Here is a 22,809-nt window from a genome sequence, read left to right on the forward strand (position 1 = left end):
TTTCTTTAAAATAATCAGAAGTTTTCTAATCATCCAGGACTACCGCTAACATTTTTCCAAATTAGCATAATCTTTTCTGGACGTTGAGAGACAGGCCAAGGATATGAGTGGACGACACAGCCATTCACAGGCCCCGTTTGTTCCCCGCCCCATACGTTGGATGCCTCGCTTTGACCTTCAGAGGGATGGTCGCTTGGACTTGGAAAGGTCAGGCTGCTGGGTTGGAGGTGACACCGCTCAGCTGTCCTGAGGCCCACGGTAGTGAGCACTTGCCTTGGGACAGTGTCACTGAGGTGTGGAGGGAGGACAAGTGAAAAGGATTTGTAGAAGTGGCACAACTTGGTAAACCTCCCCAAGTATGTGGTCCCTGCTCCAAAATGGTAATAATGTCTACTTGCAAGGTTTCTGTTAGGATTATTTTTAAAGTATTACTGAAAATATAGCTGCTAAATAATTGGTAAAGAATAAAGCCCTAGAACAGACTGTCATGGGTTCCAATTTAGGGCAAGTTCCTTGCCCTCTCTGTGCCTCTGTTTTCTCATCTGTGGGATGGGTATAACAGAGTTACTAATCTCACGTGCTTGTTATGATGAATAAATGCGAAAATGGGTGTGTGTGCAGAGCCTGGCATGGCGGAAGCGGTCAGTAATTTAAAGTGGCAGCAGCGGCCACTGCTAACACCACCACTCAGAGTAAAATTCTAAGAACAAACAGAAGAAAATAAGAAACATTTTCTCCAGTCGTTAATGAGAGCTAACCAATAAGAAGGACCTCTGCTGGTTTAATCGTTTATGCAACTTACAGCCTGAAGCTGCTGGGGTAAGTTTACCATCTCCTAAGAGTCAGATCTAATCTCTTACTACAATAACCAAACAGTGCCACCTCGGACGTGCAAACGTCAGTCGTTTTCACCCTCAGTCCTTGGTGTAGATGAATGTAATAAAATAAATATTGTTTTTGTTCCTGATTTTTAAAAAGTATAATTAATTGAAGTGAAGTAGATAAAACACGATGTCAGGTAGCCATTGTTCACTGCAGAACCCCCGGGTCAGAGGAAGGTGCCCTCGCAGGTCCCCCTAACGGGCGTTCTCTCATCTAGGAGGCTGTTAACCAAGTCGCTGTCGGGTCTGCAGGCTGCCGTGAATGCAGTGTCCTAACAGTGTGAAGCCCGCTTGCAATTATGTTCCCCTTTCGTTCTCTGAGATGTGGTGAAGTTATCTGATTTATCACAGAATAAAATCTGCGCCATTTCTGGTCATTATCCTTTTCCCATTGATATTTTAGTGCTTGTTACAGTAAAATTCCAACAGAATTACACAACTGAGAAAGAAGGATTTGATAGGTCCTAAAAGTATAGACCCTAATGGATTTCTGATGGAGATTGAACTTGATGGCAGTATGCTAAGTTCTTGAAGTTGGAAATTAATGTTATATTTTTAGAGGACATTCTTGGCATTGCTTTTACCTTTTAGGAGGAGGGGAGGAGAAATATCATAACTTTTCTTCTTTTCTCAGACAAATGACCAAGCAGGAAGTTTTTTGTAAGTTACAGAAACATTCACTTTGCAGAGCGTGCTGTGATTCCCAGCTCAGTCCCTTTGGTCCCCCGTCCTTGGCATTTCTGCAGACAGCAGTCCTCAAAGCGGCCTGAGGACCACGCACACCCTGATTCATCAGGGCAGCCAGTGAGTTCAGAAGTCTTCTCTGTTTTGGGGTGTAGAACATGAGGAAAGGGCAAAGCTGGCCTCTGCCTGAGGCTGGATGGCTGTGCTGCGCCCCAGGCTGGCCTGCCAGCCAACTGGTGTAAAAAAAAAGTCTGCAGCCTTCATCCTCCAGACCGAAGGGCTGTGTCCTGTGGGGATGGCAGGTGGGCAGTCACACAGGAGGTAGAAAGGACGGAAACGCTGGAGGGAGGTGGGCGGCCCGCAGACTGGGCAGTCCGCGGAGATGGACCCTCCTTTGACACCTAGGGCACCTCAGCGGCCAAGGAACAACCATGATGTCACTTGGTGCTTTTCCACAGCAGTTTTTATAAACCAAAAATATGGGGCGTTCTCAGCACCCTGAAATCACTGCTGTGTCCCTGTGCCTTTGTAGTCTCCAGCCAGTGTCAGGTTAGACATCTTCTCCCACCTCTCCTGCTTTTCCCTGGTCTGAGAAAGTGACATGAAGTTCAGATTAAACACTTGACTTCTTTACTTGGATCGCAGACACATTAATTTGATATATGCTGAAGATAAACACGCAGAAAGAGGATGAGTGGGGGAATCCACTTATTCTCAGATAGCTTTTCTTTTTTAACTTCAAAATGAGAAATAATTATATTTATCTCTGTAGCATGGAGATAACGAGGCTGTAAATTAATTTCCGTGCAGGCTTTTCTAATAAATTACAGAGTTTTGCTCTTTTCCAGAATCAGAAGTCCAATAGGACGTTTCTGGGTCAAGTGCCCCTGAGACGTCCGGGCCTTCTGCCCCTGTTCCTTTATAACAAGGGCGTTATCCCCTTAAATCCATAAATTATTTGAAGCATCCTTTTAACTTCTCAGGAGAGAGGTGCCAGATTGCTTAAATATTTCCTGTTTTATCAGAGTTCTATATTTCTTTTCACTTGTTTCAGCGTAGTTTCCTCCTATAATTAAAACAGCGTTTCAAAATTTAACATCGAGCAGGGAGCTTACAGATAAATGATAGAACTCTGTGGCTTAAACAGATAAATCTTGGGCCCTGCCAGGAGGTGAAGAACTCGCTTCTATTCAAGCCATTTAGGAGCGATCAGCTGCAAGGTCGAGGGGCTCAGGGCGCGAGCTTAATGCACTTCTTAATGAGTAAATCATTGCTAACTGGCGCTCTCATAATTTAACTCCCTTTTTAATACAGTGCCTGTGAGTTATGCCCCTAAAAAGCAACTGAGGTCCCCTTAGGGCCAGAGGGGACTGGCAGCATTTACCAGTGAGCGTGACACTGGTGTGAACCAACGGATTATCTGAATTCCACTGCCTCACTTATCGCTTAGTGGCTGCAGGCTCCGATGGCAAGCCTGTGGACTGCATTATGTTAGCCTCAAAAATAAATGCTAATATCGGCGGTGTTTTCACATTCCCCACCATATTTGGTCAGTCGTGCTAGCTGAGCCCCTGAGGGCTGCCAAGAGTCTCGTTGGCAAAAAGTGCCACTTTGGTGAAGACATAACTGACCATCAGTCTTGTCTGTAGGCTTTCTGTAGTTGAACCTGCATCCTTTCCTCCCCAGAACTCTGGGATTTGTGCTTTTTATTCACTGGGATGGTTCGAGTTATATGTGAATCGCCCTTCTAGCTTGTGCTTTCCTTCAGCGGCAGTGTTTTTGGTCTTTGGATAATTCTCATAAAGCCCTTAAATGTATAAGTTGAACGAATGGTTGAATTGATCTGTTTGTCACATGGATGTTTGACTGGGTGCTTAGGACCGTGGGTGAGAAAGGTGAGATACAAGGGGTCGAAGGACAGTGACCCCTTGTCGGGTCGTTGCCCCCACATGTAGGTTGATTGTGCCCCTTCTCCTTAAGTTCTGGCTCTGGCTCTAATTATAATTCCATTAGAGCAGAGTCTTGGCCAGTGGAAAATTACATGCTAAATATTACTTAGGTGGCTGTGTTCCACCCCTCAATTCTAAATGAACTAGAACTAGGTAATAAATTTTGTAATAATGAAAGAATACTTAGATTTGATTAAATAAACATGTAACAGTGTATTTGTATGTATTCTTATAATAAGGAAACATTAAACATGAGTTCCTTTTTGGTATATTTTATATTTAAATTAACATTAAAATTTAAAAGTTAATGTTTTAATAATGAAACTTTTAAATCACTCAGCTTAACATACAGAATAATCAGTAGATATTCAGGTAGAAGGAAGGTATCCAGGTGCCAGGGGTGCCGACTTGAGTCCCATATCTGCTCTTTAATCTGTGTGTATCTCTGCAAGTCATAGATTCACATAAATTTTTTTCAGCAATACAGGGTTTTAGAATAGAGATATGCTATATCTGAGGGCCCTTCTAAATATCAAAATCTGTTTTGTAATATACGTGGAAAGATCTTTTTTAAAATAGTCTTTAACGTATTTAATTTGTGTTTAATTTTCATTTTTATTAGTAACTTTTAATATCCATTGATCAGTACATAAAAAAATAGATCAGTGGACAGTTGTGATTAATGCTATAAAATTAATTTTTAAGAAATAAAGTCTAAAGTTTGTATTTATTTTTCATGCCATACATCAGGTGAGTGGTCCTTTTCTCTAGGCAGCCCCACTTCCGGAGCTGCTCTGACCAGAGGCTAAACGACACACCCTCTTGCTCTCATCCTCACGAAGTAAACGCACGATAGGCCTCAGTAGCTCTGTTTTACAGGTGGAAAAACTGGAGCTGAGCCCAAGGGTTTGTAACTAGAGAGCCAGGAATTCTCTTCTATTACGTCATGTGGCCGCACCCTTGTAAGTCCATGCTTGGACATCATCACGTAATGAGTTCAAGAGCCAGAGAACTGAAAGGTCCCACCTGTAGCCATGCTGGTGCTTGTAAGAATCAGCAACAGAAAGTGTCAGGAGTCTCTTGGTCGCGGACTTTCTGTGACTATAGGTCACGTGCTGGCTGTTGCTAATGGTGTTAAGGTTAATTTTAGAGGGGTTTTTTTTACCCTCCTAAGTCTACATGTAGAGTTTCTTCATTATTTCTCCCTCTTCTTTTTAAGTGACCCTAAGTTAATTGCAAAATAGGGAATTTTGGGGCCAACTGGTCCTCCTATCCTAAGAGCACTTCAGATCACAGGCTGGTTTATTTCATTCCAACCTGTCGTGTGTCTTGGCATGTGTGTGTGCTCGCGTGCACACATATGCACACGTACATCCTCACGCGTGCTTAACTAAATGGTGATGTTAACTATAACCAATATTTCTATTTCTAAGTAATATTTTATCTTCATTTGAAAAGCCAATTAAATAGCCCTTTGGCCAGCCCCACTGAGAGCCCTGGGCATGAATTTTCTCTGTCTCCAGTTCTGCGGGACCAAGGGCTGCAAAGAATTCTCAGAGCCCTGCTGCCTGGTAAAGATGCTTAATTTAGACAGCAGTAAACTGGATGTTCCAGTTCGGAAATGCCACACCATGTTTTTAAGCCAGTGCCTTCCTTGGTTGATTTAGAAAAGAAGTTCTAAAGATGAAATACTTACCACAAAGAAACCTACTTCTATGTGCGTTCAGAAGTAGTCAGTTTGACTACCTTTTGTGGATGAAGATTCCTTGACATAGGACCTTATCTGGGAAAAGAGTCTATTAACTTTCTCTGTAGCTGCACGATTTGGCATCCCTGCTCGCTCTGTGCTCCTCTGAAGCTGCGCTGACTCCTTCCTCTTGTGACTCTGCCTGAGCTGCTCTGACGGCTGCTCCTCGCACCGCGTCTTGAGTGATGTCTCCTGCTTCCTCCCGTTGTGCATCTTCCAGGAAAGCAGGTGCTCTTCGTCATTTGAGTGATCTGAATCCCGTTATTTCCAGTAAACTCAGTGGGATTTCTGGGATGAGAGTTGGAGCAGTCCTGCTGAAACACCGAGATGAGAGACGGGTGGTTTAGTGAAAAACAGAGCAGGCGTTGTGGGGTAGATAAATTCGTCTCATTTACGCGGCTCCTTTTTAATCACATCTTTGCGGTTCTAAGAGCATGTTGTTTCTTCAGATCCGCTTCTGCCGACTTCGTCAGTATTGCCTGGGAAGGCCACCTGGGAAAGACTGATGATGGTGTGCTACAAAGTCACTTTCCTTAAACCTGTATTCAGCCTTCTCTTTTCCTAGAAAGGAAGCCAACTTCATTTCTAATCTCAGTTGTTTGTTTTTTTTAAAATTGCTTAATGATTTTTTTAAAAAGTTTGGTCTTACAAGTTTGATTGTCAAGCCCAAGGGCTTGGCTGCAAATTGGTTACAGTGTCGTGGGGGGCATTTTATATATATATATACAATATATATAATATGTAAAAATAAATATATAATATAAATATATAATGTACATAATGTAGCTTTCCTTCATTGTTTCATCTCCTTATTCATATCCTCCATGTTTTGGATGTACGTCCAGGCAGATCACTTGTGTCGCAGGTTCCATTTCTGCAGGAAAAGCCTTCTGTTTTCCACCCTCTTTGGTCGCTTTGATTCCTTTATGCCTTCTTTTTCTCCTGCCTGTTTTTTAATAGATGGATGTCTTCTTTACGGAGAACAGAAGAATATTCTTTTCTAAAATGTCTTCTTTTTCCATCTAAAGGATATACCTCAGGAATTACTTTACCTTTGGTTCATCTAAAAGTTTCAAGGTAACAGGATGTTCTTTTTTTCGTTTCTTTATCCTTGATTTCTACTATCATATCCTTATTTCTAGTTTAATTTTTCTACTGAATACCTAATGCTGTCTAATCAGGGTGTAGATTTAACTGCTGATTTCAGTGTTCACCAGAAGACATGCAGAGGCCTAGCCCTGGGCGGGCAGTGGTTGAGATTTACAGCTGGACGTGGGGCTTCGTTTCTGCCGCCGGAAGTTATCTTTGCTTCTCGTGATCCTCTGAATATGTTACTGGAATTGGGTTGGAATTGGGAGAATGCTGAACCAATCGTATTGCTTCTGCCTTTGCGTTGACAGATGCTGCGTAAGTGCACACTTTCTGACTCTCCTGGCAGAGACAGCAACTCTAGCAGCCGCTTGCACGTTCACTGAATGGCTAGGATCCAAACAGCGCATTTACAGGGCTGGGTAGAACGGGGGTAGTAAGTCGCACTTTAGCCCGGTACCGTTCTGAAGGCCTTCTTATAACAGTAAAATACTTGTGCAAGTATTCCTTCCCTCCCCTCTCGCTGTCTCGCTCTGCCTTCCTGCCTGTGACCACCTCCGCTTAGAACGCACGGCATCACTCACCACTCTTCACATACGAGCAAATAACACACCGGTTGCTTGCTGAAGAGTAAAAGCAATCCACGGTCTCTCTCCTCCTGTTCGCCAGGGTGCTCTGTACACCACAGATGGGGAGAACAAGGTCATCTGTTCTTGAAGCAAAATGAGCAGTGCCCCCGAGCCCCTCCAGTCCAGAGCTACGGTCGGCAGGGTTGTCACCTGGAAAGGCTGAGCTGCCCAGGCCGGGAGGGACCCGCCACCCCTCGGGACCCTCTCGGGTCTCCTGCACTGTGTCCAGATCAGAACTCACTACCTGAAGGTGGTGAGATGTCTTTTAAGAGATGTCTTAGAACCACAGTGCATTTCCAGACCAACCCACAGAGGCGTCTGTCCTGCCCGTGACCTGGTAGTTAGTGGATCATCTGTCAGGATGTTTACCTTCCAGTACTAGATTTTCTGCTGCTTAAACACAGAGAAGTAAAAAGGACAGAAAATCTATAGTGAAAAGAACTTGCCTGTTATTATCTCAATATAAAAACTGGGGTAATGTGCTAAGAAATAAGAATACATTTCTCTCTTCAAGGAATAGTCTTTTACTTAACATAAGAATGCCTGTATCAGCTCATAATTTTGAGGTCACCTTGTGTTTACTCACGCAGCCAGCTGGCTTCCTTAGCCGGTCAACACCCACACCATCCAGAGTTGCATCTCAAAGATTTCTGAGGGCTCTGAGCGGCTCTGCCGCTGCCTGGGTGCACTTTCGAGACTGTTCCTCTTGCAGCCAGGTTGTCCTTCTCACCTAAGTCTAAATATTTTTCTGTGTTTCGCACCCACTATCTGTTTAAATAGAAAATCACCAGTAAATTATTTTCTTTTCCATGTTCATAACTGAATTTTAGAAATAATCCGTGAATTCTTTGGGCTCGCTCTTTACTTATTCACAGTTTTTAATAATAGTTTATACAGGGAATATTTTTAGAATACTGGCATTTATTGCGACTTACCAGTTTTGCACTGGGGACCGATGACGCAGTGAATGCGACACAGCCTCTGACTTCAGCAGGTCCACTCTGTACCAGAGCAGCAGGCTCACTGAAGTCAGTCCCCATACCTGACGGGGGGCATGATGGTCGCTCTGGCCCAGGAAAATGCAGAAAAGCGAGGGCTGCCTCAAACCCTGCTTTCCACCATTTGCTCTCTTGAGTGCATTTCTCTTGGGAAAGTACCCTTTTATGGGAGTCTTTTAAGTTTTATTTTTAAGTGCCGTTTTCCAAATATCTAATCATCGACCTGGTTCTCCACTGGATTCCGCAGAAAGTACACTGGGTTCATTTATACTTCAGTTCCTATTTCTAGGGATTAAATAATACCTGTCCAGAGCATTAACATGTACATTGATGGGCATTGTTCATTCCACGCTTGTCACCCTTCTGTAAACGTGACCAGTGGAAATGTTAGAGCCTAGACCCATGGGACTGCGAGTCAGCCGTCTATGTGGACACGCTCCAGAGCACACCTGTAGAGCCAGGGGCTCCCCAGGGGTCGCGGGTTACAATTTTGAGGGTAAACACATCGCATCATCCCTTAGAACACCCGTGGTTGTAACAATGGAAGGAGGTCCCTGAGGTATTAACTAACGCAGGTTGGTTTGCATAGGTGACTGGAGGGCTTTCTCAAGAGATGGTATTTCTCTGTGCAGTTACGCATCACCGCTGGACCAGGACATAGCCAGTCACATGCTCAGGTGAGCTGGAGAATGCAGACAGGTGTGGCTGACCTCTGAATCCTGGGTGCTTGCCTTAAAGAGCATTTTGCTTCTAGATCTCATAAGTTGTATAAATTTACTCCCCAAAGGAAGCATCCCTCAAACAATGTGACATTCCTCTACCCCTACCTCCTGAGATGCACACGGTAAAAGGCTGCCGGGCCAGGTGGCCAAGGAAACAGTGCACCTTGCAGGATGGTCTTTAAATCTCTCCCGGTGTTTTTCAGTGGCCACGTTGGCCGTGTCTGGATTGCTCTTATGTAGAGTGTCCCAGGTGTGAAGAGGGTGCAGCCGCTTGGTGAGAGCGTGTGCCTGCCATCCCTTCCCCACTGAGGCCCCTTAACCTTTTCCGTCAGTGGTTCTGCTGGCCACCTGGTCATCCGCAGCAAACTGAGACCACTCTCCTGTGGGTCTGACCCTGAGACTTCAGGAACGTTCTGTGACCTTGGGGGTTGGAAGTGACAGTTCCAGCAGCGCAGCATCTCTGAGGTGACCCTGCGGGGACTGCTGTCCATCAACCTGTGAGAAACTCTCTTCTCTTGTCCCCAGAAGGACGGGGACTCTGATACCGAGTCATAGAGGCAAGTGGTTTTACTTGGGCAGTTTAGCCATAACTGTTACCCGAGGAAGTTTTTCCTGCAAGGTCACTCTTCCTGGCTTGCCCGCCAAGGGAAAAGGTAAAGGTGATCAGAGAACGCTGTACGTAGGAGAATTAATTATCTTATTTTTCACTATAAATCAGGACGGAAGGGGAGAGTTTTATTTCATGGTATATTCTAGGTAAAAGTTCATTGCAGAAACAAACAAATGTCCGTATTAATACCTAACGTTTGTGTCGTGTGTCAGAGTTTTCAGAAAACGTCACCTCATTTAATCAGTGCTCACGATGGCACTGGGTAGTATGGTTGTCCCCTATTAGGTGAGGGAGTGTCACATCACAGAAGTTCAGGAATTGCCTGAAAGCCCCCCATGAACCTGGGTCTTCTGCTCCCAGCCCTTCCACCTTCTCCAGCCTCACCCCACAGCCTCCCAGGAACCTGGGCAGAGCTTTGTTTCCTTAACGAATCTTCACATTTATTTTCGGAGTCTGTTTATTGCATCATGAGGATTACATCCTTTGCTTAAAGATTAAGGATTATATAAATCAATAAATGATCTCTTTTACGTTTCACTTCAAAGCCTTTTCTTTTCTCATCACCTTCAGCTCCTCAGCATAACCCCAAACGCAGGTCATATTTCTAGTGTTACCAACACTGAATTATCTTTTTTTTTTTTTTTTTTGTGGTACGCGGGCCTCTCACTGCTGTGGCCTCTCCCGTTGCGGAGCACAGGCTCTGGACGCGCAGGCTCAGCGGCCATGGCTCACGGGCCCAGCCGCTCTGCGGCATGTGGGATCCTCCCGGACCGGGGCACGAACCCGTGTCCCCCGCATCGGCAGGCGGACTCTCAATCACTGCGCCACCAGGGAAGCCCTGAATTATCTTTTTGTTTAATGAAGATGCAATCCAGGATACATTATAAAAATATTTTAGTCATTTAATTAACACACACGTGCACACAAAATCTTTTTTCCTGCATATTTTAAAACATGAGATGAACAATCTTAATTCTTATTCTGAGCACATTTTACTTTGTCAAGTTTACTTTGGCAAATAGAAATTGTGAAAATATTTGGCAATACTCCAAGATTAAAAAACCCATTGAGAACGTCTTGATATACAGTACTTTAGTGACTTTAGTTGTCAAGATTCCATAGTCTTAAAATCTCTTCTGATTTCTAATCTACCTGTGTAATTCTGGTGTTTAACAGTTTTGAGATGATAATAGAGTGCCATGGGTTTTATTTTGTGTGCATGTGTGTGTTAATTAAATGACTAAAATATTTTTATAATGTATCTTTTAGCATTTATATACTTAAAAAAATCTTTTTAATCCTAACAGAGATTGTGTTGGCACATACTTTTCCAGTTTTTGTGTGTGTGTTACGTATTTATGTAGTATGTAAATGGAAAAAAGATTGAAAATAAAATATATTTGGTTAAATAAAAGTTATTCGAATATTGTCTATAAAATCTGAATCACAAACATCAAGATTGATGTTCTTTTACATTAGTTCAAATTCATTCATTTGAAAGAGTTTTTTTGGAATAGAACTTTTTTGCATATTCTTACGGTATTTTACAGTTTTGTATTCTTTTTATTTTGAATTACACATGCCCAGGAATAGGTAACCTCAAATATGAGGCCGTCCCATATTTTCCAAAGGGAAGAAACAAAAAGTACTCTGAGCCAACCGAATATTTAAACCTTAAGGAATGTGGACAAAATGGTTAAGTGACTAAATAAATATTTAATTTGCTAAATTAAGTACATATTCATATTTTAAATAACATAAGGATACTTCGAAATATTGGAATTTTTCTTTTTGCATTTTATAAAACAATTTTATCTAATATCCTCAAACGCGTCTTTGGCATCTTTTCGAGTTGTCGTTTTCCCAGAGTCCCTCACTCCGCCCAGGGCTCTGAATCCACTGCTGGTCCCACTAGGGGACATCCATCCCAAGGGACCTCGGCCCCTGGTGGGAGAACGTGCTGCTGCTTCCTTCATGGCGTGGACAGGCCGTGGGTGCTCCCCACCCAAAAGTCTAGCTTTCTAAAGGGATAGAATTCTACGTCTGCATTGACATCGAACACTTAGAATTGTGAGGTCATGCTCACAATAATTACAGCTCATTTTTTTACCTCTTTTTTAAACAGATTCTTTCACGTGGCCCCTTGAATCGTGGAAACTGGGACTGATTGATGTTATTTCAAACGAGTGTGTCTTCCCTCTCGCCCTGCCACCCTGCCATGGTACTTAGTTGTTCAAAACAGTATAATTGAGAGGCTGCCCGTGGTCCCCAGTTCTGTCAGCACTTGGATAGAAGGTGCACTGGGAGGGAGGGTCAGCATTTAAACCACACTGTGGAAGAAACGTCCGCGTCTTTCTGTGTCACCTCTCAAATTTCACGTTTCTTCCATCAGCTTTTGCGTATAAGCAAGGTAATGAATTTGAAATTCCATCAGGCCAGAGTGAAACACTTGAGTCAGGAACAGAGTGACTGCTGGCACTGGCGGCCCGGAGGCTGGGCGGCAGTGCTGTCCCCGGGGGACATCGCGGGACGAGCCCTGTGAAAGACGGCGGTCCCCTCTTGGGCTGCCACCTCTCACAAGCTGTGCTGCTGTGGCCCTGGGGGACCCGGAAGCGCAGCCGCTGGGGGTTTCATGCAGGAGGTGAGGGGTGGGCAGGGGTGGGCCCCCCGGTGTGGCTGGACACTCGCCTCTCCCTCCCCGCGAGGGGCCTGGGTGGGGGTTGGTTGGCTGCTGTCACCAGCTCCTCCCACCCACCCAGCTGGCCTTGCCGAGGCACCCGACACCCCTGATAAAGAGCCGGGGTCGTCATCACTTACAAACACGCAAGCGCTCGGGTTCGGGCCTCTCACCCGCCAGGCAGGCGTCTCAGGCCGGGTCTCTCTCTCTCCTTCTGCCCCGGTGCCGCCGGATGCCGAGGCTCGAAACCCGTGTGCCCGTCTCCAGAGACACCGTGGCGCTGCGCTCAGAGCCGTTGCCCCAGATTCCCTTCTCCCCAAAGCGGGGCGGCCATGCCCCCGGCCCGAGTGACAGCCGCCTGAAGGGCAAGTGCTGGGAGGAGGTGCAAGTGCACGACGCCGGTGGCACGTGCGCTCGCCCGGCATCCCTGGGGCTCACCGCGAGACCCTCCTCGTCCCCATAGCACCCCCTTGCCCTCCCGACAGCCTGGAAGGGGGGTTCTCACTGTCACGTTGCCTCTATAAAGTACAGGGACAGAGCGGGAAGGGCCGCTCGTCGGACGTCCCCGGGCTGCCCCTGGCTGTCTGAGTTTTCTGTCTTTCCTCGTCTGTGGAATAACTCGCCCAGACCCAGAAAAGTGTGGGGTTCCAGCAGTTCCCAGAGCCCGGGTCTGCGGCACCAGCACCGAGATGCTGACGCAGCCCAGCCCTCGCTGAAGACACGTAAACAGCTGGGGAGGGGAGGCCACGGAGGCCAGTGTAACAGAATCGGCCGCCAGCTTCTCGGCTGCCATATGTGCTGTGTAATGCTTGTCATCTCCAGTGAGTCATTAAAAGGTTCCCCTTAATGGGGCTTTGAAGTGCCGGGCCGCTTGAGCGCTTCCATAAATTCCACAAACAGCCCTCTGACTGCGCTGGCTAATTGCTTGCTCTTTGACATATTAGGATCAACTGAGCTAAATAATTTGTCACATGTGTGGCTCGTAATAAATAATGTGACCAGCCGGTTTGTGAGCTGTTTGGGTGATATATTGTACCCCTTTTGGATGTTGTCACACGTAGCTAGCAAATGGGGGCTGTTTCATCCAAAGGGCTATCTTTTCCCTGCAAAGAGAGTAAGTTCTGACAGAGCAGCTGGGGAAAAGAATTTAGAAGAGTCTAGTTACAAACAAATGTGTTCATTTCTACTTCAGCCTTTCCGTGAAGCATTAATCATCATTTTTCTTGCTTATTAGGCATATATATCACACATCATGCAAGTCATAGGCAAGAGAATAGAAATAGTAAGTGTTGAATTGTTACCTTTAATATGGATCGAGTTATTACAGTTAAAGTATCATCTGAGCCCCTTGTGGGAAGGAAGCTGTCCCTGCTGGTAGCCTGGTGGGCGTCCTCTGTCCCCTCAGCACTGCATTCGGGCCACATTGCTGCTGTGGGCGTGGAGGTCTGTCCGCGGGTAAAGACAGAGGACGGTAAGGGCAGGAGATAGTACATGGGCCAGGGAGAGATTCATTTGTAAAAAGGGATCTGGGAACCTAACTGTCCAGTCGTAGGAGGGAGCATGCTTTGCTCGCACTCGGAGTTCATACTTCATTTGCCCGGGAAACAGTCTGGAGCCCAGAGATGCTCCCACGTCACCAGAAGCACAATGTCCCAGCACTTCTGGGCTCCTTGGCTTTAAGATCAATATCGTGTATTTGTTCACATTCAGAAAAAAGAAAAGAAAAAGAAAAAAGGGCAAGTTTCCTGCCATGTTAATCTTTTTTTTTCCTTAAAATTTATCTATTTGTTTATATTTTATTTTTGTCTGCGTTGGATCTTTGTTGCTGCACACGGGCTTTCTCTAGTTGCGGCGAGCGGTGGCTTCTCTTGTTGCAGAGCACAGGCTCTAGGTGCACGGACTTCAGTAGTTGTGGCTCGCGGGCTCTAGAGCACAGGCTCAGTAGTTGTGGCGCACGGGCTTAGTTGCTCCGCGGCATGTGGGATCTTCCTGGACCAGGGCTCGAACCCGTGTCCCCTGCATTGGCAGGCAGGTTCTTAACCACTGCGCCACCAGGGAAGTCCCATGAGGTTAATCTTAGTCTGGACTATGTTCGTGCAGAAAGTATTATGAGACTTATAAGGAAAAATTGAGCTGTTTGTAACTTTTTAAAAAATCCTTACAAGAATACATCATAATTGTCTCTCCTTATTATTAGCAATGGCAGCTTCATACAGCAATTTTATTGTATTAGCATGGAACAGATAAATCTGAAGTGAAGGTAGTTACGCTTTTCTTTTGTAGATTAGTGCTTTCACAATTTCACGAAGTATTTCCGGAACAAAAAGGGACAGGAGAAGTCCAGCTCACCAGGGCTTGCTTTCAGCTTTTCATTTCATGGAATGTCATTTATAATTTATTTATTTATCTGTGCTCCCCGAAGCACTCAACTGAAATAATAATGGCCTCAACTAACACTTTTATGGCAATTTGAAAAATTACAATACTGCGTTCTCTGTACGTGCTGCTTCGGAATTAACGTTCTCGTGCTGTTTTCTCGAATGGCCTATTCTTTCTCTCTCTTTGAATGTATTTACTTAGGGTTTTAATATATCTCTATGCTTGCACATTATCACTGAGACAACAGGCAATAAAAATGCCAGAAAGGCTCAAACAGCGAGGCCAAGAGTCACGAGCAGGCCCCAGCTGGAGGGCTTCCCGCCTGCGCCCGGCCGGCCCTTTCTCAGCCCACGGCACTGGGGCCTCTCGTCTGGATGCTCACAGCGTCGTTAGATAACGATAACGTCTGAGCGTGCAGGGGGTGGGCGGCGGTGGGCGGTAGGGCTGGGGCGCGGACGGCTGTGTTCAGTTTGGAGGACACGAGGGGAAGCCACCCAAGCCTGGATGTGTTTCGTCTGTGGCCGGGGGATGCCGTGCACCCAGCACCTGGGGCAGGTGGCACTCAGCCCCGGGGCCCGTGCACATTTCTTTGCTTACAGAAATCAGTTACTCAGTCAACTTTATCATGTCTGCCGTCTATGAGAAGTGATATCAAGAAAAATAAAGCTAATCACATGGCTTCATTTAACTAATAGTGTGTTTTGTGTACTACTCCTAAATGACTTTTTAAGCTTCATAGGTGTGTCTTGGGTGTAGCGACAGTAAGCGTTCTATTAAGAGGAGTATGTGGACAGAAGAGTGTTTATTTGTCTCCCGGGTGGCCAGCGCTGCAGCGCGCTTCCTCCTCTGAAAAGACCAAATGTGCTGGGGTGGGGCGCACCCGGCCCATCCGAGGCTTCCACCTCGCGGGCAGGAGCCTCGGTGATGGTTTGGCCTGGAGTGGCACAGCCGTGCTCTGAACACGCGTGGGGGGCTGTTTGGGGGAGGGGAGAGAGAGTGGAGCTGCGGATTGATGGGCACGTGTTCTCCTTCTGCGAGTCAAGGGCACGATGGGCCTGAAAGTCCGAGCTGAACGATGCGCCCTTCTTTGAGCTTCCCGCTCGGGGGCAGTGGGAGGCGTGTCCTGGCTTCCTCACGGTCCAGCGACACAGCAGGGACCACAAAGCACACTTCTTCCTAAAGCCGGTCACAGCAGTCCCACGGTTATCACCCGGCACCAGAGCAGGAGCGACTGGGAGAAACCAGCACCGATTCCTCCACTTACGCCCTTGAGCTGGAGACGTCAGCGCAGGTGCCCGAGTGGCCCGTGGGCAGAAGCCGCCTGTCACACAGCCTTGTCCCCGCTCTGCCCAGGGCACAGGCACCGTGTGACCTGCTCCTCCTACAGTGAGAGGGCGGCCCCTCCCTCTGGGGGGGCAGGCATGGTCAGAGACCCCCTCCGCCTGCAGCCCCCCACCCTGTTAGGGTCACCTTTCTGGGGTCGGGGGGAATGTCCCGAGGAGCCAGCCTACTGGGCTTATGACAGTCGCCCCCAGGAGGAGGGCCGGGCCGTGTTTGGGGGCGACCGCTCCTGTCCTTACCAAGCGTCCTCCAGAGTGACGGGGAGAGAGCCCACCCAATGCCCCGGGACAGAATTGCCTCTTTCCTGAACGGCGCTCCTGGTTGTGGGTTCTGTGGGCTCTTCCTGCGGACCCTCAGTGCTTTCTTTTCTGCCTGTAAACATTTCCATCCACTTTCTTCCCCTGCTAGTAAGATGGTCCTGGGATTTTCAGTTCCTAACAATGTCAGAGACATTCCTGGGTAAACACCTAATGGCCGTGGCCGGGGCCCGGATGGCCAGTTCAGGACACCCACGTACCCCACCTGCGAGATCTGCGCAACCCTCCAGCCTCTGCCAAGAGCAGAGAGAGTCTGAAATCATTGCTGCAAAAAGAAAGACCCCTGCCCGGCTCTTCTTTGCAGCCTTGGGTTAGCTGGCCAGGGAGTGCGCGCCTGAATCACATGTGCCTGCGCTGGGCTGATCTCTGGGGGCCTTTGCCTTCTCTAAGGGTGCCCTTAAAACACAAAGGACAGAAACCGAGGGAACACGTGAGCATCTACAGAGGCACCCTTGAAAGCATTCCTGGTTGTGCCCATGCCAGAGCAGAGCATCCTGGGAACCGCGCCGCCCGGGGCCCCTCCTGGCGGCAGCTGCCCATCTGCTGGGGACCGAGAGGGGCCCGACGTCCGTACTGCTGTCACGACATGGTGTCAGCTCCCTTTCTCAATATCTCCTTCTCATGTTATTGTTTCAGTTGTGGGTATTCACATTACAAGGTGTCCTTAAATCACTTTTAGAAGGACAGCGCGTGTGAACTATGAGTAATTAATTTTAAACGAACATTTTAAATTTTAAATATTCATACGGAATCTACTCTCGATTCCTCTTTTTCCCCAGTTTTATTGAGATGTCCTTGACACACAGCCATGTATGAGTTTAAAGTGTGCAGTGCAATGACTTGATCACAACATCCGTGTGAGATGATCACCACAGAAAGTTAGCATCCGTCATTTCACATAGATCCCGAGAAAAGGTTTTCTTTCCCTGTGGTGAAGACTTCTGGGATCTACTCTCTTAGGAGCTTTCAGATGTGCCACCCAGCCCTGGTGCCTGTAGTCGCTGTGCTGTGCATCACATCCCAGTGCTTACTTATCTCATAACTCGAGGTTTGTACCTTTGTACTCCTGATTTCCAGTAATACACAATTACTGCTTTCTAAGATTCTGGTTACAGAGCTACTTTCCTGGATATTAAGTATCTGGATACACAGCCTATGCCATATATTCCTGTACATTCTACAGCTACTCAACATCTACTTACAACCTTGGTAGCAGAGGGTCCGGAAAGAGCCCTCAACTGAAGTCAGAGATTCAGGAATGACCCCCAGCTCTGTCCCGTGTGACACCTCCGAGATAAATTTCATCATCTGTAAAATTCTTTAACTCAAAGAGCCTTTCAAACTATTAAATGAAGGAAGGGATGTAAAAATGCCCACCTCGGTGCTCTGCAAAGCCGTGTTCTCAATTTCCTTCCATCGTTCTTGTCCCCTGGGGTTGAGGCGGTCTCGTGATGGGAATGCACTCAGTTTATGACACTAAGTGCTTTCAGTCCAGATCCCCACTCGCCCCCCTGCTCATCTGTATACTCACCCCATCAACACAGGAAAGTGTTTCCCAGGTGACCTGGTTACCCACCTAGCATAGACTGGTGAGTACATTTATGGGTGAACAGCTCCTGATGGCAGAACAGCTATTGGGAGATAAGGTGAACTCTTGGGACCCGGCACTCCTAGAGTGGCCTCACTGGGGAGAAAACACCTATGAAATAACAGGATGTTTCTTCCACCTGCAGACATTCTGCCTTCCCTTGTCAGGGCTCCTGAACGTGGGTTTTCTTTTAGTTTCACCTCTCACCAACTTTAACTTTTATTCTGGTTTGTTTTCTCAGAATTTTCTTTTGATTTACTGACTTAGTTTTATTAAACATCTTTGAGTCATACTTATGAATAATTCAAAGTTACTCAAGCAATAAAGGGAAATTTCCTCTTATACCTTGATCTGTATCTAAGATGCGTGTCCACTTGTTTCTAAGGATCTTTGTGGTGGAGACCTTCTCGTGTAATAATTAGGGAAGGCTTTGAGTTTTCCGTTTTTCGGCTGAGTGGACCTTAGGATGTAAAGTGTTCTGGTGGTCTGAGTGCACAGAGTTGTGTTGTAAAATCCAGATGGATGGATTCTAGATTTGTCAAAATTATTTCTGTCTGTATTTGCCCACAAACACTATCAAATCTGTCAGACGTAACCTTACTGTTACCTCTTAAGACTCGTGCCTAATTGCTTGTATTACCCTATAATAGTATAAATAAGATATGTCTTCATTAACATTTCAGAGAGGAAAAAAACTTTGTAGAAAACTTGTAAGGCTTATTTTATGATGCTGATTTAACCACTGTTTTAAAGTGTCCCTTATTTTGACTATATTAGCATGCCCTTTAAAAATGCAGTGTGTGGATATTTCAACTTTAAAAATTGTTACAATTTATGCTTTTGAGTTCAAAGTCATTTTTCCATGTATTAGAGAATTCACCCGAATTAAAATCATCAGAAGGAAACACACAGATTCTGTAAAATTATTGTAAGTACATTGAGAAACGTGGCTGAATGTATCCGTGCGACTTGTCTGAAGCAGAGTTTTGCAGAAACTGAAGGACAACACTGTTGCTTTGTTAACTGCTCTTTTGGGGGGTGGTGCTAATTCGAAAGTTCCCAAAACTATTAATGTAGTATAAACCAAAAAATGCATTTCTGTTATCATCCTGTGAGTTTGCTGTGCTGGGTGGTTTTTCTTTCTGGAAAGGACCCGAGCAGGCTGTCCTGCCAGGGCAGCAGAGCGGCCGCCTGAGTCCCCAGCCTGCGGCCCCAGCTCCCAACCAGACACCTCCCAGCTCTGCCTTTTCCAAAGTTAGGAATAAAACCCGTATATTATAGAGAACAATTTTAAAAAGCTCTCAGGTGTGTTCCTCGCTGTGATCTCGGCAGGTTTTGTCGTTGAACTTCAAGAGGCCAGTCCAAGTGGCCGTGGACCTGCTGGTCTGGTGGCTGAGGCCTGCCCTTCACTGAAAACTGGGTCCTGCTCGCGCCCGACGACCCGCCTTCTGCACGGCCCGCAGTAGCTCCAAGCACTTAACATTTTTAAGCCTCTTTTCCCGTCTGTAATGTAAACTCTGTGAAGCTCCAGCTTTTTTAAAGCGTGTCCCCTGCACTGATTCAGCTCACACAGTAAACCCTTTGTTCCCAGCCACATTGCCCATTCATATATGCATATCCACACATGCACTGTCTACTGTTTGTCTGGTCTGGAGTAAGCGTTCATCGTTAACTACTGCACAGACATTCTGAACAGGTGTGGAAGCACCGCATCCCCCCAGGTGCGGGCTCTTCTCTGGGCTGCCAGGCCGCACCGGCCGAGGCGTGAGCTGAGGTGCAGGCGGAGGGGCGGTGGGTAGAGGGCAGAGAAATGCCCAATGCCACATGAATCAGAAATTTCCAGGTATACATCATGCGCCACCATAACATCCTTTGCCGCAGCCTGCGTGCCAGGAGTGGAGCTCAGGTAGTTTCTAGCAGAAAGGTGTGTTTTTCTGTGTGAGTGGGGATGGTGGGGAGGGGGGAGGGGCTGTGTGTAACCCCGCATTTTTCTCCTTCCCGGGCATTGGGCACCCTCGGCCGCCTTTCTTGGGGCTGTGGTGTGAGCAGATATAAAGCAGCATTTTTCTCACTGCCTCTGGAAACAATGGGGGCTCTGTTAGCAGGAGCCGGGCCTCTGCAGACGGCCTCGCCGGCTACAGGGCTGGTGGAGCCCAGGTTCAAAGCCGTCGGCCTCCGAGTGCTTTAATTCAGCATTATTTTTGCTGCTCTAACCTTGTTTTTTTTTCTTTTTACATAAGCCTTCTGAGGCCTCCTTGTTTGGTTGGGAACCGAGCAGTGACTTTTTCTAATTAGATTAAAGTTAATCAAATGAAGACTTGGATATTTTTTAATGTCATTTAATCTCCTTCTCCTCCTCTTTCCCCATGGATTTTATCACCTTAGCTCAATTTGTTGCGAAATTTCACCTCATTTTTGCCTAGTTTCAGGTTTTTGAGTTTGGAAAAATAGAGGACAACAGGCATTTTCGGGCATCTCTGTTTCTCTTGGAAATAAACACAGATCAGTTGTGCATGTGCTGCATTTTACAGAATTGTTGTCGCCTCTGCTACTGCTCTTTCGACTGTTGCAAATCTACCAGGTTTAAGAAGTGAGAGAGGAGATGTAAAATAAAAGTTTCTATAATCAAGGGCAAAACAGGGAAGAAAGGTTATAAAGAAGCTTAGTTGAGAAACATTTCTTACAGAAAGCAATTGATGTCTGAAGGGGGGCGATGAAGTCAGGATACTTCGGTGGGTTTAGATGATAACGCATGAAGAGGGACCCAGTGAACACAGATGGTGGAGTTTCTATGCTCCAGCAATAAAAATGTAAACGTTCTTTCTTGTTGAGTCCAGATTTATATCCTCTGTGATATGTTTTGCAAATGAACTTTGAAAACAAGGCAAAAATAGTTCTTACGTCAGACAGTGTTGTAAACTCTAGAATCCATATGAAATTGGGCTTTCTTTAGAAGAATCTCTCTGTCTTCTGGTGGCGGGGGTGAGGCAGCAGAGTGGGGGACGCCGCGGGGTTGCCGCTTAGCTGGAGTTTGACAGGCCTCCTTTCTGCCCGGACGAGGGGTCAGGTTTCCAGTGTGTCGAGCTGAAGGCCGTGGGGTGGTGTATGGAGGGGCCTGGTTCTGATTTTTAAGTGGTGTTAAGAAGGTCAAGGTTCACATTTTTTCCATTTTATCCCGAGTTCATCACCAGCAAATCTACCTTTGCCACATGTAGTAAACACTCCTAAATGGATGAAGACCGGGAATGGGGATTGTAGGGTTGTTCCCACTCCCTGCTACACGCTCACGTCCACTGTGTAAAAAGAAAACTCCATGTCGCCATAGACTGACCCACTACTTCATAGCTTTGCCCAGTTGTCTGATCATTAAAATGTTCTTAATTGTAGTAAAAATAAATAATTTACTATTTCTAATCTTAGAAAATAAGAGTGGAATGCTATTTTATTAATTCATCGTTTTTCCTTTGTCACGGTTCTTTAAATTTATACTTCTATTTTTAAAAATGCTGTTAGGAACTACATCATTTAGATACATTGCATTGAAATTCCTGTCTTTTTTTTCTAATACAGAGGTTAACTATAGCTTCCGGAATCCCTGCTTTGAAAGATTAATCGAGGTGCCATTCCTATGCAGTAAAAGACCAACGAATAAGAAACGTTGTATAAGTAACGCAAATCTACATGTTTCATCTTCTTCCGATTGTTTTTGAACTGATAATAAACTAGGGAACATATTCCTTATTTTTGTAAAAAGTGACTTAAAATTTTTTTCATAAATAAAATGTTATGACCTGCCTCTCATAGATGATTTAATCTTATCAGTTGAAAATGACCACTTTTTTCGTGTTGGTTTATTGGCTAATTTGTTTGAAATTGGTTAATGTCTTTTTAAGGCTACACACTAGAAAATATGTTACCCAGCTTGTTTTTTATTTTTTCCTAACTTTACAGGTTGGTGATTTGTGAAGTTCTTACAAACACAGATATGAAGGGAGTCACATGCATGTGACATGTTTGCATTTTATTGATAAGTGTGTGCTTTACAATAATGCCAAAGGTAGAGGGATTTATACACTGTCCACCTTCTGTGCTGTTTAGACATACACATGCAGGTGTCCTCACTGCATGAGCTGAAGCAAAGGAGAGCACGTCTAAATCTTTACTTAGGAGGGATTTTAATGTATATGATGTTTTAAAAGCTTCTAGGAGGTGTCAGAATCTTTAAATCACTAGTATAAAATAGCCCATTCTCATGCTACACAAAAGTTCTTTTAAAAAAAAGCTACCCAGATACTTCATGTAAATTTAGAGTTGTTGAATAAAATCACCCGGAGACTTCCCCTCCCGCCCCTATTATATTGGAAGACGCACACATACACACACACACACACGTTTTCCTGTGTTTGGAAGTGTGATATGAGGAATTACTATGTGGACACATTACATAACACTTCAGGGTTTACAGCCAAGCGTTTGTGGGTGCTGTTTCCAGTCCACTCATCCTACACACAAAAATGTACTAAAACAAATAGGAAAAATATACCCTCTAAGCTGAAATCCTAAAACATTTTCTTTTTGACTTGCTAGAGTTTTTCCTGTGGCGAGTTTTCCCGTGTGTTCCGAGAAACTAGCGGTTGTGAGTGTGACCCCCGGCTGCAGCTCGTTGATAAATCCCCCTCCCTCTCGGTGGCTTTGCCAACTCCCCCAGTCACAGGTGACAAAGGCCACTGAGGCAACAAAGGCAGACGCTTTTGAATTTAATGTCTAAAGTCACATTCCCTGAGAAAGTTTTCTTCCTGTTCTGTGGAGTGAAAATATAAGCATCCTTCCTTACATGTTAAAAAGTAGAATAATTACTTAGTTTAGCTTCTAAGCAGTTGCTACTTCTAATAAATTATGTATAACTTCAATATTTAACTTCTCTAATTTAGTGATGCTTGCTCAGCGTTTGGAGTAAGCTGATGCGGATTTTATGTTTGGAGGAGAGAGTGCTGCTTGGAAAGACTTCTTAACAGTGTTATGATCATCACGTGCATAGAAATTGTTTCTCTTCTCCACCAGCTTTTCAGTTATGCCCATTATTTTAACCTGAAGAAGAATATCTTCCAACAGTACCAAATAATAAATCCACAATTTCTTACCGAGGAAAATACTACATGAATAAGAAGTTAGATGTTTTCAAGTTAATCTGAGGCTTG

General features: G+C 45.5%; 1 protein-coding gene and 1 long non-coding RNA gene across 3 annotated transcripts in view; both read left to right on the forward strand.

The window, feature by feature from the left end:
- The window catches only part of GMDS (GDP-mannose 4,6-dehydratase), a 477,395-nt gene that overhangs the window by 258,974 nt on the left and 195,612 nt on the right, over positions 1-22,809 (forward strand). The gene's annotated exons all lie outside the window — the stretch shown is intronic.
- LOC117197079 (uncharacterized) lies at positions 7,511-21,429 on the forward strand. The gene is made up of 3 exons (XR_007479502.1): positions 7,511-8,654; positions 11,435-13,268; positions 21,182-21,429. It is a non-coding gene; the product is annotated as an uncharacterized LOC117197079 (long non-coding RNA).

This window comes from Orcinus orca, chromosome 10 (genome assembly GCF_937001465.1).
Source record: "Orcinus orca chromosome 10, mOrcOrc1.1, whole genome shotgun sequence".
In the NCBI taxonomy this organism is placed as follows: domain Eukaryota; kingdom Metazoa; phylum Chordata; class Mammalia; order Artiodactyla; family Delphinidae; genus Orcinus; species Orcinus orca.